General features: G+C 42.7%; 1 pseudogene; it reads right to left on the bottom strand.

Annotated features, from left to right (window-relative positions):
• Positions 1-1,564: 1,564 nt before the first annotated feature.
• LOC119809387 lies at positions 1,565-2,134 on the bottom strand (annotated as a pseudogene).
• Positions 2,135-11,124: the final 8,990 nt, after the last annotated feature.

The following is an 11,124-nucleotide window of genomic DNA, read 5'->3' as shown; positions in this document are numbered from 1 at the left end:
GTAATATACAACGTACTAGTTAAGAGAAGCTAGGCCAGCCAGGCGGTGGTGGCACACTCCTTTATCCCAGCACTCGGGAGGCAGAGGCAGGTGAATCTGTGAGTATGAGGTCAGCCTGGTCTACAAGAGCTAGTTCCAGGACAGGTTCCAAAGCTACAGAAAAACACTACCTCGAAAAACCGAGAGAGAGAGAGAGAGAGAAAGAGAGAGAGAAAGAGAGAGAGAGAGAGAGAGAGAGAGAGTAAGAGAGAGAGAACAAGAGAGAGAGTTAAGTCAAAGGTCCTCAAGGACTACTATCACAAGACAGATGAAATGTATTCAACAATAATATAACAGAAACATTTATTTCACCTTTCACCCTCCATTAGGGACATGCAGCCAAGAGAGTCATTCAGTTATCCTTTGCTAAATACTGATTTCGAGGCTGGGCTGGGCTGTGCGAACATGTCTCAGAAACAAACCAAACCAAAAAAAAAAAAAAAAAAATCAAATTTCAGAGGCAGACAGTTATCTGTCAGTTGAAGGTCAGACTGTTCTTCATAGCCAATTACAAGCCCTGTCTCAAACCAAACCAAACCCCACAACAAACAAAAAACCCAAACAAGCACATTTCAGCTCCAACTGAAAAAGAATAATCTGAGGTTGGCCACTGTGGTACGTGATCGTAGTCTCAACCTTGGAAGACTATTTAGAAGGGTTGGTTTTTAAATGTACGTGTTTTGTCTGCACACATGTCTGTACATCACATGCCTGCCTAGTGCCCGAGGAATCCAGAAGAGAAAGGTCAGATTCCCTGAACTGAAGTTATAGATGATTGTGAACCCCTATGAGGATGGGCAGATGTGAATCAAGGCTCTCCGGAAGGGAAGAGCCATCAGTACTCTTGAGTACTGAGCTATCCAGCTTCTGGAAAGACCACTTTTGCCCATGAACTCTAGACTAGCCTGGGCAACACAGCCAGATCTTCCTTAAAAATTCATACAAACCCTCGAAATATAATGTGGATATGTGAGTGGTCTTAGCATCTCGGGAGTCACTGGCAATCAGGATGTCTTTGTAGCCCCATGAATAGAACTTATGCATGGGCTACGTATGTACACTGTGGTGGACTGAAGCTTAGGCAGGATTCAGGGACAATCTAGGCCATATGGGAATCCTGGCCTCAAAAACCAACCAAATAAACAATAATTAAAACCCAAAGTTCATTTTTGTTCTTTTTTGCAGTGCTAGGCATGGAAGCCAGACTATGCTAAGCAAACACTCAACCACTGAAGTACAATTCCTAGGTACAACAGGCTACACAATACAGGCTCCTTACCCATAGTTCTGGTGGTTATAAACATAATACTGTCATATGCTCCATCTCCAAGGCCAGTCCCTCCCCTCTTCTCCATCTCCAAGACCAGGAAGGCTTCCAATCAGCTTCAGCTAATGGGGAAAATAGTGCGAGAAGGGCTTCCTACAAAACCACAATGAGTGGGGTTTATCTCCATCCATCTCATCCACTGCATCATCCATGGCCAACAGTTTGCCTGAGCCTGGAGACACGGGGGCTCTTGGGGCTTCATCTGGAAACCTGGGATTGCACCAGTGACTAGGCTCGCTCAGCGCCAGTCTATCCTTTTTCTCCTTCTGCAACACTTGCTCTTCCCACAGCGCCTGGCCCACCTGGTCATCCGTGAGCAGGACGGGCTTGAACTTCTCCTCGAACAGCCTCTCATTGGCCTCACGGTGCAGCTGGTGGGCCCGATGACGCCGAAACTTGTCTCGTTAATGTCGCAATCATGCATGTGGTTCTCCAGGATCCACCAATGGCCCACGAAGCCCACATCAAGGACCCTACTCGGGAAGTCGATCCAGCATGGCTGCAGGTAGCGGCAGTGGGCCTGACAGAGGCCGGCCTGGGCATCGAAGGGTGCCTTGTACACCAGCGAGCAGAGCCCCGGGTTCATGTGGCGCAGTCACCTGCGGCCCCTCAGCCACAGCAGGCGCTGCAAGAGTGGTGGTTGTGCGCGGTCGGCGCCAGCAGCAAGAGAGACCCCGACGCGTCGAGCAAGGCCTCGAAGGCCGCTTTGCTTGGCGCCAGGGCACAGCAGGCCGCGCAGCCGCCCAGCAGCCCCATATACGGGGCCACGCGGCCCAGTCAGGCACTGCCGCGGCCGCGATGTCTACACATGGCGTCATCTTGAAGCAGCGCGCAGGCCCAAGTGCCCAGTCGCGCCCACACTTTGCCTCCACCATCGCGGAACCACTGGACCAGAATCTCCTTAGAGCATCTGTCGCCGTCCTTTTCCTGCAGTCCGTTGTCCCAGGCGTTTTTGTTTTCTTTTGTTTTTGGATAATCTTCGCCGGGCAGTAGATGAGATCCATGTGACTTGGGAATCAGATCAGAGAGTGGTGGAATGTAAGGTAAGGTGTGCTTTGGATCCTTCATCTAAAGTCAGACGCTTTCAAAGTTTTCTTACTTCTGAGAAGTTTAAACTTCTGTTGTTTACCTCACTTTTCTGAGTTTTAATTGTATAATTTTTACTTTATTACCTGTAATGAGAATTATTCTTTTGACCTTTAATTAAGATTGACTGACGCATGCTTGAGGCTTTCCTGATTTTTACGTTTAAAAATTTTTAATGTTTTATATTATGTAATATACGTCCTCTCATATTCTTTGAAATATTTAGTGGAAAACTGTCTTAACTCATAGTCCTAGGGAAGATAGTATGTACACACACATACACACGCACACACACACACACACACGAACACTCTAGAAAACACACAGACACACAAACAGGATTTCAAAAGTTGTATCTGCATTTTCTTTGGCTACTGTTGATGGTTAAGGAGAGATTTTCTTTCTTTTTTTGTGGTTCAATGTTTGATTCTGACTAAATGCTTTAGTTAGAGATTGCTCCCTTTTTGCCGAGATAATTAGTATGCTTCTAATTCATTCTGCTTAGAGAAGAGACTGATTGCTAGCCATAAACAATCATGGGTGACATTGGGATGTCACTATAAGGTGTTTTCTGATTTTAGGTAACCTTGTGATTGTAAGACTTTAAACAGTTATATAGCATAGTCTGTTCAGGAAACTCACCAACCAGCCTGCTGGCCTTTTAGTAGATGCAAGCTTTACACTGTGTTAATTTTATTTAGTAAAATTTTAAGAAAATCAATGGTACATTTAATTATTAAAGAAATAACTGAATTTATATTTTTCAGGTAACTGTGGTTTTAATGGTAACCGTGGTTTATTATTTAGCCTTTGCAATGCATGAAAAGTCAAAGAAAAGTTACAAGCTGAGACAGCATTGTGTTTCCTTTTTGATTGGCAATAGCTCAGTTTTGTTCTAGCTTGAAAATATGGTTCATCAAAAGTACGATTATTCCACTAATTCCACTATTGCTCATCACTGTAGTATGGTGGTTACAATTAGTATTCTTATCATTGTGTAAAACTTATTGTCGTGTAAGAAAACCACTTGATTTTAAAAGCTAATTTTTGTGTGCATATGTACCATGCACGATAAATGTGTGGTAAACAAGACAACTTGTGGGAGTTGATTCTCTCCTTTTACTGTATGAGTCTGGGGATCAATATCAGGCTCTTAAGAAAGATAGCAAGTGCCTTAAGTTGCTCACCATCCTGTTGACCCAAGGGAAAAAAAAATTTAAATTAAAATCATATCATTTGAGTGTACCGAGTCAGCATGTTGTGGTAGAACACATTATGATATTTGGTTTGGGGTTCAGCTTCTTCTATAAAGTGAATGCATGAGTCTAAAAGTGAGCAGAGGAGCCTGCATAATTTCTAGGTCATTCCCAGAACTCTGATTTTTGTCATGCAAAGTAGCAAACGTCTGACTGAAGAAATTTGACCAGTTGCAGCCGCAGCTCTTGAGATGAGTGAAGCATCGTCATCTCCCTCTAGTGTTGCTGTGTTTGAGGAACTCTCACTGGTGTAAGGAACTGTGGCTTTTATTTCTGGTTCTGACACTCATTTATCCAGAGTGTGAGTTTAATAGCTACAAAGATTTATATGTAACTTGTGGATTAAGAATGAAAGGGGGCTTGAGAAAATTAAAGTGGTGATTGTACTATGACAAGATGTTAAAGACTCTTGCTAATAAAATCTGGTAACTTAAAGCTATGCTCATTTTGTCTTGTGCCCTTCTTCCTTCTAGGACTTCTACTTCTAAGGTAATATAAATAGATACAGTTTGGTCATTACTTTAAGTATATACCTTGTTATAATTTTTATTCTCTTTTTGTTTTTTTCTCTTTTATCATTATCAAGGCTCTATGATTTAATTTTCCATTTTGTTACTGTATTTGTAAGATACAAAACTCAGACATTTCCCCAGTGTTTTACTTTTTTTATTTTTGTGTTTATGGATGTTTTGCCTACATGTATATGGGTGCCTGGTGCCTGCAGAGCCCAGAAAAGAACATCTGATCCCCAGGGACTGGTGATTGAGACACTTGTAAGCTGCCATGTGGGTGCTGGGAATTGAACCCCAGTTCTCTGAAAGAACAGCCAGTGCTCCTAAATACAGAGAAATAGCTAGCTGTATTCTCTTATTTTTCAGGTGATTTAACCTGTGTTTTCTTATAAAGCACTGAAGGCTTTATTTCTATTGGTGAGTTTTGTTCCTTGACTGAGTAATCACAGCTCAGTTTGGTGTCCATATTTAATAGCAGTTATAACACCTATATTATGTAATCTCATGAGAGGTGCAGTGTAGTAGTCAAAGATATTTTTATTTTACTCAGGATTGTTGACCTGATTTTTTTTTCCTGTTGGAAGGTATACTTACTCTAGTTTCAGCCATATTACTACATGATTTTCTAGGCACTGACATTCCCGGAATACCACACTCCAACCTTACCCCTCCATTTCTCTTGCTTCCTTACAATGAGGGCTAAAAGATGGGCTGAAGAGATGTTGTCTTTTGGCATTTGTGCAGTTAGTATAGTGGTGGCCAGCCCCCTTCTTTGATCACAGTAAAGTCTGAGGAGTAGACTAAGAAAATTTTGTTAGGTATTTGAGGATCTAAACACACAAAGAAGGGAAGGATAGAATCTTCTCTGGATGGATATTTGCCTTGACTATGAAGTGTCTGGAATGTATTAATGAGCTTTAAGGGAAAGAATTCAGAGAACATATTTTCTTCTTTTCCATGTTTCCCATTTGAATCTGGAGTGTAGGGAACTTGACATAAATTTGTGATAGCCTGGGGGGTTGCCTTGAGAGAGTGGTGTTACTTGTATCTTAGAGAATTTATGGTGTAGCCACCTTGCTGTAGCAGCCCATTCCCACTTGAGGGACGCTTGGGCAGTATGCTTCTGAACATTTGTTTAAGTGAATGCATAAAGAATTCTGACAGATTTGAGCAGAGGGATCCAGTGTGAATTTGCACACTGTCTGGAGATCACATATGGTACCTGTGCAGTAACCATGATCTGTGTGTGCAGTGATGAGGTTTGAGTCAGAGAAAAGAACATGAACATATCCTGTCTTGGGAGCACTTTTGTTGGCAGCTGTCATCAGTTGAACTTGTAGAAGAGGACTGACTGATGACTATGGTGAATGTTTCTGCAGGTACCACTTAGGGCAGAGGATAGACGTTTGTAAAGGAAAGAGATAGGCAGGCAAGCTGGGGAGGATGAAGGAAAGAGAGCTAGTGAGAACAAGTTATGTTCTTTCCTGCCACTTGTGCTAATGAGAGTGTCAGTAGATGAAATTTTGTTTGTTTGTTTGTTTTTTTTGTTTTGTTTTTTCAAGGCAGGGTTTCTCTGTAGCTTTGGAGCCTGTCCTGGAACTAGCTCTTGTAGACCAGGCTGGTCTCGAACTCACAGAGATCCGCCTGCCTCTGCCTCCCAAGTGCTGGGATTAAAGGCGTGCGCCACCACCACCCGGCCAGTAGATGAGATTTAAAAACCATGATTTTGAGCGACTTCCGCCAGAGTAGGCCCTGGTGAGCGAGTTCCACAGGACCAGATTTGAGCTGGTTACCTCTACTAGAGCAGGCCTGAATCAGCAACCTATGCCAGAACAGGCCCAAGCCAACCTATACTGGAGCAGGCCCAAGAAGGAGACCTACACAGGACCAGGCCCATGAGAGCAACCTCCATGCCTGAGCTAGCAACCTCTGCTAGAGCCGTCCTGAACCAACTATCTCTGCCAGAGCAGGCTCAAGCCAGCATTCTTTGCCAGAGCAGGCCTGAACAAGTGACCTCTGACCTCTGTGGGACCAGGCCTGAGCCAAAAACCTCCACCAGATCAGGCCCTAAACAAAGACCTCTGCAGGAGCAGGCCTGAGTGAGTGACCTCTGCGGGACCAAAATCAAGCCCGTGAACTCTGCCAGAACAGGCCTGAACTAGTGATCTCCTTAGGAGAGGGTACTGGGGGAGCAACCTCTGTGGGAGGAGGCCTGAGTCAGCTATCTCTGTGGGACCCTGACTCTGCAGGAATAGGTCTGAGTGACCTCTGTGGGAGCAGACCCAAACAATAAACTCCCTGGGACCAGGCCCAGGCCAGTGAAGTCTGCAGGACCAGGCCCAAGCCAGGAACATCCATAGGAGCAGGCCCGAGCCAGAGACCTCTGCTGGAGTAGGATTGACCTAGCAACCTGAGCAAAGGACCTCCACTGCAGCAGGCTCCAGCCATGACTTCAATAGGGCCAGGCCTGAGCCAACCACCTCTGTGGGACCAGGCCTGAGCCAGTGACCTCTGTGGGAGCAGGCACAAACAAGCTACCTCCATGGGAGCAAGACTGAACCACTTCCAAGATTTCAGAGGGCCGGACTTGTTGGGGTTTCTGTCCCACCCAGTACCCCACAGCCAGCAAGCCCCAAAGAAAATCACACAGAGATCTCCATAAGTTATAAAACTGATTGGCCCATTAGCTCAGGCTTTTTGTTAACTCTTGTAGCTTATATTAACCCATTGTTCTTATCTATGTTAGCCACATGTCTCAGTACCTTTTCAGTAGGGTAGATCACATCCTGCTTCTTTAGTGATTTGGGCAGGAGTGGGAGGAATCAGCTTTCTCCTTCCCAGAATTCTCCTGGTTTAATTGCATCACCTCTACTTCCTGTCTGGCCAGTCGGCTTTTATTTAACACATGATTGACAGAATACAGACAATTTTCCCGTACCACTTCCCCCTCTTTAAAAAAAAAAAAAAAAAAGGAAAATATCCATAGTCCATTTTTTGAGAATGTGAGCGTAGTATTCCAGGCTACTTCCAACTGGTTGGGGGCACTGATAATCTTATAGGGACCTAAAGAAAATTTAGAGTTATGATCAAGTCCTGACTGAAGTATCCTGCGAGTCTTGATCATCTCAGGCAGCAGTCTTGAATCTCTTCTGGATTTAGAACTCTGACATCTGGGTCATCTGTAATATTTATTGGCCAGCAGGTAGAGCTGTTTCAGCCACATGACGGAGCAGCGCAACCAACGGCAGTATGAACAGTCCTGCTTGGTTCCATATAGGCACCTGCTTAAATATTGACAAATGTGCTAACAAATTAAGAACAATTAATCAATTCCATACAAGAAGTTTTTTGGTGGCCAGAATATCAAGGACCCAGAGCTCATGAGCTGGAAACACAAACCTGAAGCTGAGTGTCAGGGAAAGTGGCAGGGAGGCGGGGGGAAGTGTGTATGAGCCCAAAAAATTGTCAAGTTGCCATGTAGTAGCTCCACTGTGGTAGGGTTTTGGCAAAAAAAACCCCAAACCCCAAAAACAACAACAACAACAACAACAACAACAACAACAACAACAAAAAACACTTAGTAGGTGAAATCAAGCCAGGTGGGAGACCTCTGGGCCGCAGATCTTTTGGGCTAGTCCCATTAGGTGTGGAGTTGGGATTCATGTGGGGTGCCAGATTGTAGATGGATGCTATGAAGTAGTCCCACACTACTCAGAATTGAGTATAATAAAGGGTTCTTTATTTAGGGGTAGACTCACAGTCCCCTGCACAAGTGGGTAACTGGAACCAAATCCAGGAGCTGAGAGAGAGACTATGCAAGCTTTACATCTACATTTATAGTACAAGAGACCACTCCCAAGCAGGCTGGTGTCTTAAATACTATTGGATGAAGAAGTTCCCACAGCAAAATGGTGCTGGCATAACTGGATACCAACATGTAGAAGAATGAGAATAGATCCATATCTATCGCCATGCACAAAATTCAACTCCAAAGGGATCAAAAACTCAACATAAAACCAACCACACTGAACTCATAGAAGAGGAAGTGGGAAGTACACTTGAACGCATTGGCACAGGAGACCACTTCCTAAATATAACCCCAGTAGCACAGACACTGAGAGAAACAATTAATAAATGGAATCTCCTGAAATTGAAAAGCTTCTGTAAAGCAAAGGACATGGTCAACAAGACAAAAGAGCAACCTACACAATGGGAAAGATCTTCACCATCCCCACATTGGACAAAGGGCTGATCTCCAAAATATACAAAGAACTCAAGAAATTGGTCACCAAAAGAACAACTAATCCAATAAAAAATGGGGTACAGATCTTAAAAGAGAACTCTCAATAGATGAATGTAAAATGGCTGAAAGACACTTAAGGAAATTCTCAACCATCAGAGAAATGCAAATCAAAACAACTCTGAGAGTCCATCTTACACCTGTAAGAGTGGCCAAGATCAAAAACACAGATGACAGCTTATAGTAGAGAAGTTGTGGAGTAAAGGGAACACTCCTCCATTACTGGTGGAAGTTCATATCAGACCTACCTCAAGACCCAGCAATACCACTTTTGTGTATATACCCAAAGGATGCTCAATCGTGCTACAAGGACATGTGCTCAACTATATTGATTGCAGCATTATTTATCATAGCCAAACCCTAAAAGCAATCTAAATACCTCTCAACTGAAGAATGGATAAAGAAGATATGGTGCCTTTACACAATGGAGTACTATATAGTGGAAAAAATAATGATATCTTGAAATTTGTGGGCAAATGGATGGATCTAAAAAACATCATATTTAGTGTGGTACCCAGACCCAGAAAGTCAAATATCATATGTATTCAATTGTAAGTGCCTTTTAGACATAAAGCAAAAAAAAAGCCTACAATTCAAAATTCCAGAGAATCTAAATAACAAAGAGGACCCCATGAAAGATACATGGATCTAATCTACATGGGAAGTAGAAAAAGACCAGATCTCCTCAGTAAATTGGGAGCATGGGGATCATGGAAGAGGGTAGAACAGAGGAGGGAGTCAGGGCAGTGATGTGGGAGTTCCCTTTGTGTGCTGTGATTACCATTAATGAATAAAGAAACTGCCTTGGCCTGTTGATAGGGCAGAACTTAGGTAGGTGGGGAAGATGGAGCTGAATGCTGGGAGGAAGAAGGCAGAGTCAGAGAGACAGCATGGAACCACCGGAAATAGACATACTGAAACTTTGCTGGTAGGCCACAACCTTGTGGTGATGCACAGATTAATGGAGATGGGTTAAATTAAGATGTAAGAGTTAGCAATAAGAAGCTAGAGCTAATGGGCCAAACAGTGATTTAATTAATACAGTTTCTGTGTGGTTATTTTGGGGCTAAGCTAACCGGGCAGCTGGACAAACAAGTGGGCCCTCCTCCTTCAGGGAGGGGAGCAGAGAAAAATATATAGTTCAATAAAAACAAAAACAAATAAAAGTCATGATTTTTATAAATGTACATTACACTTTACTTGATTACCTCACTCTATTCCATTTATGTCTTAATATAATTGTATATCAATCGAAGTAATGAAAATAGATTTTTATTACTTTTTTGGACTATTTCATACATTTATAATACACTCTGGTTACATTCTGATATTTTCCTCCCACCTCTCTCAATACATCTTCCCTACTCGTTTGTTCCTAGATTAATGACTTTTAGTTTTGTTTTGTGACCTACTTAGTTTAACCAGGATTATCTGTGTATGCATTGGATTGGGATTACACTGTGTCAATTTAGCTGTACAATAGAATTAAGTCCCCCTTAGGACCCATGACCTCTCCCACTATGGGGCTTTTAGGTTTGCAATACTAGGCATGACTTTCCTCCTGTGGAGTGGGCCTTAGATCCAGTCAGGAAGAATCTAGCTACCCCATGACAGTTACACTACTGTTGCATAAGGGGGTGCATCCTGCTGGTCAGGTTTGTAGTTTGTGGGGTTCAGAGCTGAGTAAGACCACTAATGCCTCTTTCCCCACAGCAACCTGCATAGTGCCTTCTTGCACTATGAAAGGTAGCCTTGAGGGGCGGTCATCCAACTCTGCTCCAGCTTAGGTATGTGTATTATGTAACCAGGATATGTAACGTCTTCAGATGATAAAGCTATCATTGTATCATCTAGTTCTAGTAATCGAATGTTTCTGAAAAAATGACATTCTAGTACTCATACTCAACAAGTTGAGGATTCAAATGAATAGTTATGGGGAAAGGTAGAATTATTTTATATTTATATCTCAATGAGTTGAGATTTCTCAATTCAATAAGTTAAGAAGAGTTCAAACTGTAATGTGAGTTAGGCCTGCTGACAGAGGCCTATAATCCCAGCTACTCAAGAAGCTGAGGCAAGGGAAAAACAAGTTTAAGTCCTTCCTGGACTGTAGCTTTGGAGCCTGTCCTAGAACTAGCTCTTGTAGACCAGGCTGGCCTCGAACTCACAGAGATCCACCTGCCTCTGCCTCCTGAGTGCTGCGATTAAAGTTATGTGCCACCACTGCCCTGCTTCCTTTTTAAAAGTCTTAGCCATTCTGACTGGAATAAGATAAAATCTCAATATAATTTTAATTTACATTTCCCTGATGGCAAAGAAATTTGAATATTAAAAATATATTTTCAGTCATTTATAATTCATCTTTTGAGAACTCTCTGTTTAGATCTGTGCTACCATCTTTTCATTAGGTTGTTTGCTTTTTAATGTTCATTTATTTATTGTTCTTTGAATATTCTAGATACTAATAGTCTGTCAGATGTTTTGCGAGTAAAGATTTTTCCCCTCATACTTTAGTCTGCCTTTCCACTTGAATGATGATAGTCTTTTGTGCTGGCTATTTTTATGTTCATTTTACAAGCTAAAGTCATCAGAAAAGAGGAAGCC

Source organism: Arvicola amphibius, chromosome 3 (assembly GCF_903992535.2).
Source record: "Arvicola amphibius chromosome 3, mArvAmp1.2, whole genome shotgun sequence".
In the NCBI taxonomy this organism is placed as follows: domain Eukaryota; kingdom Metazoa; phylum Chordata; class Mammalia; order Rodentia; family Cricetidae; genus Arvicola; species Arvicola amphibius.
The sequence above is the reverse complement of the archived record's forward strand: the minus strand, read 5'-3'. Positions and strand labels throughout refer to the sequence as shown.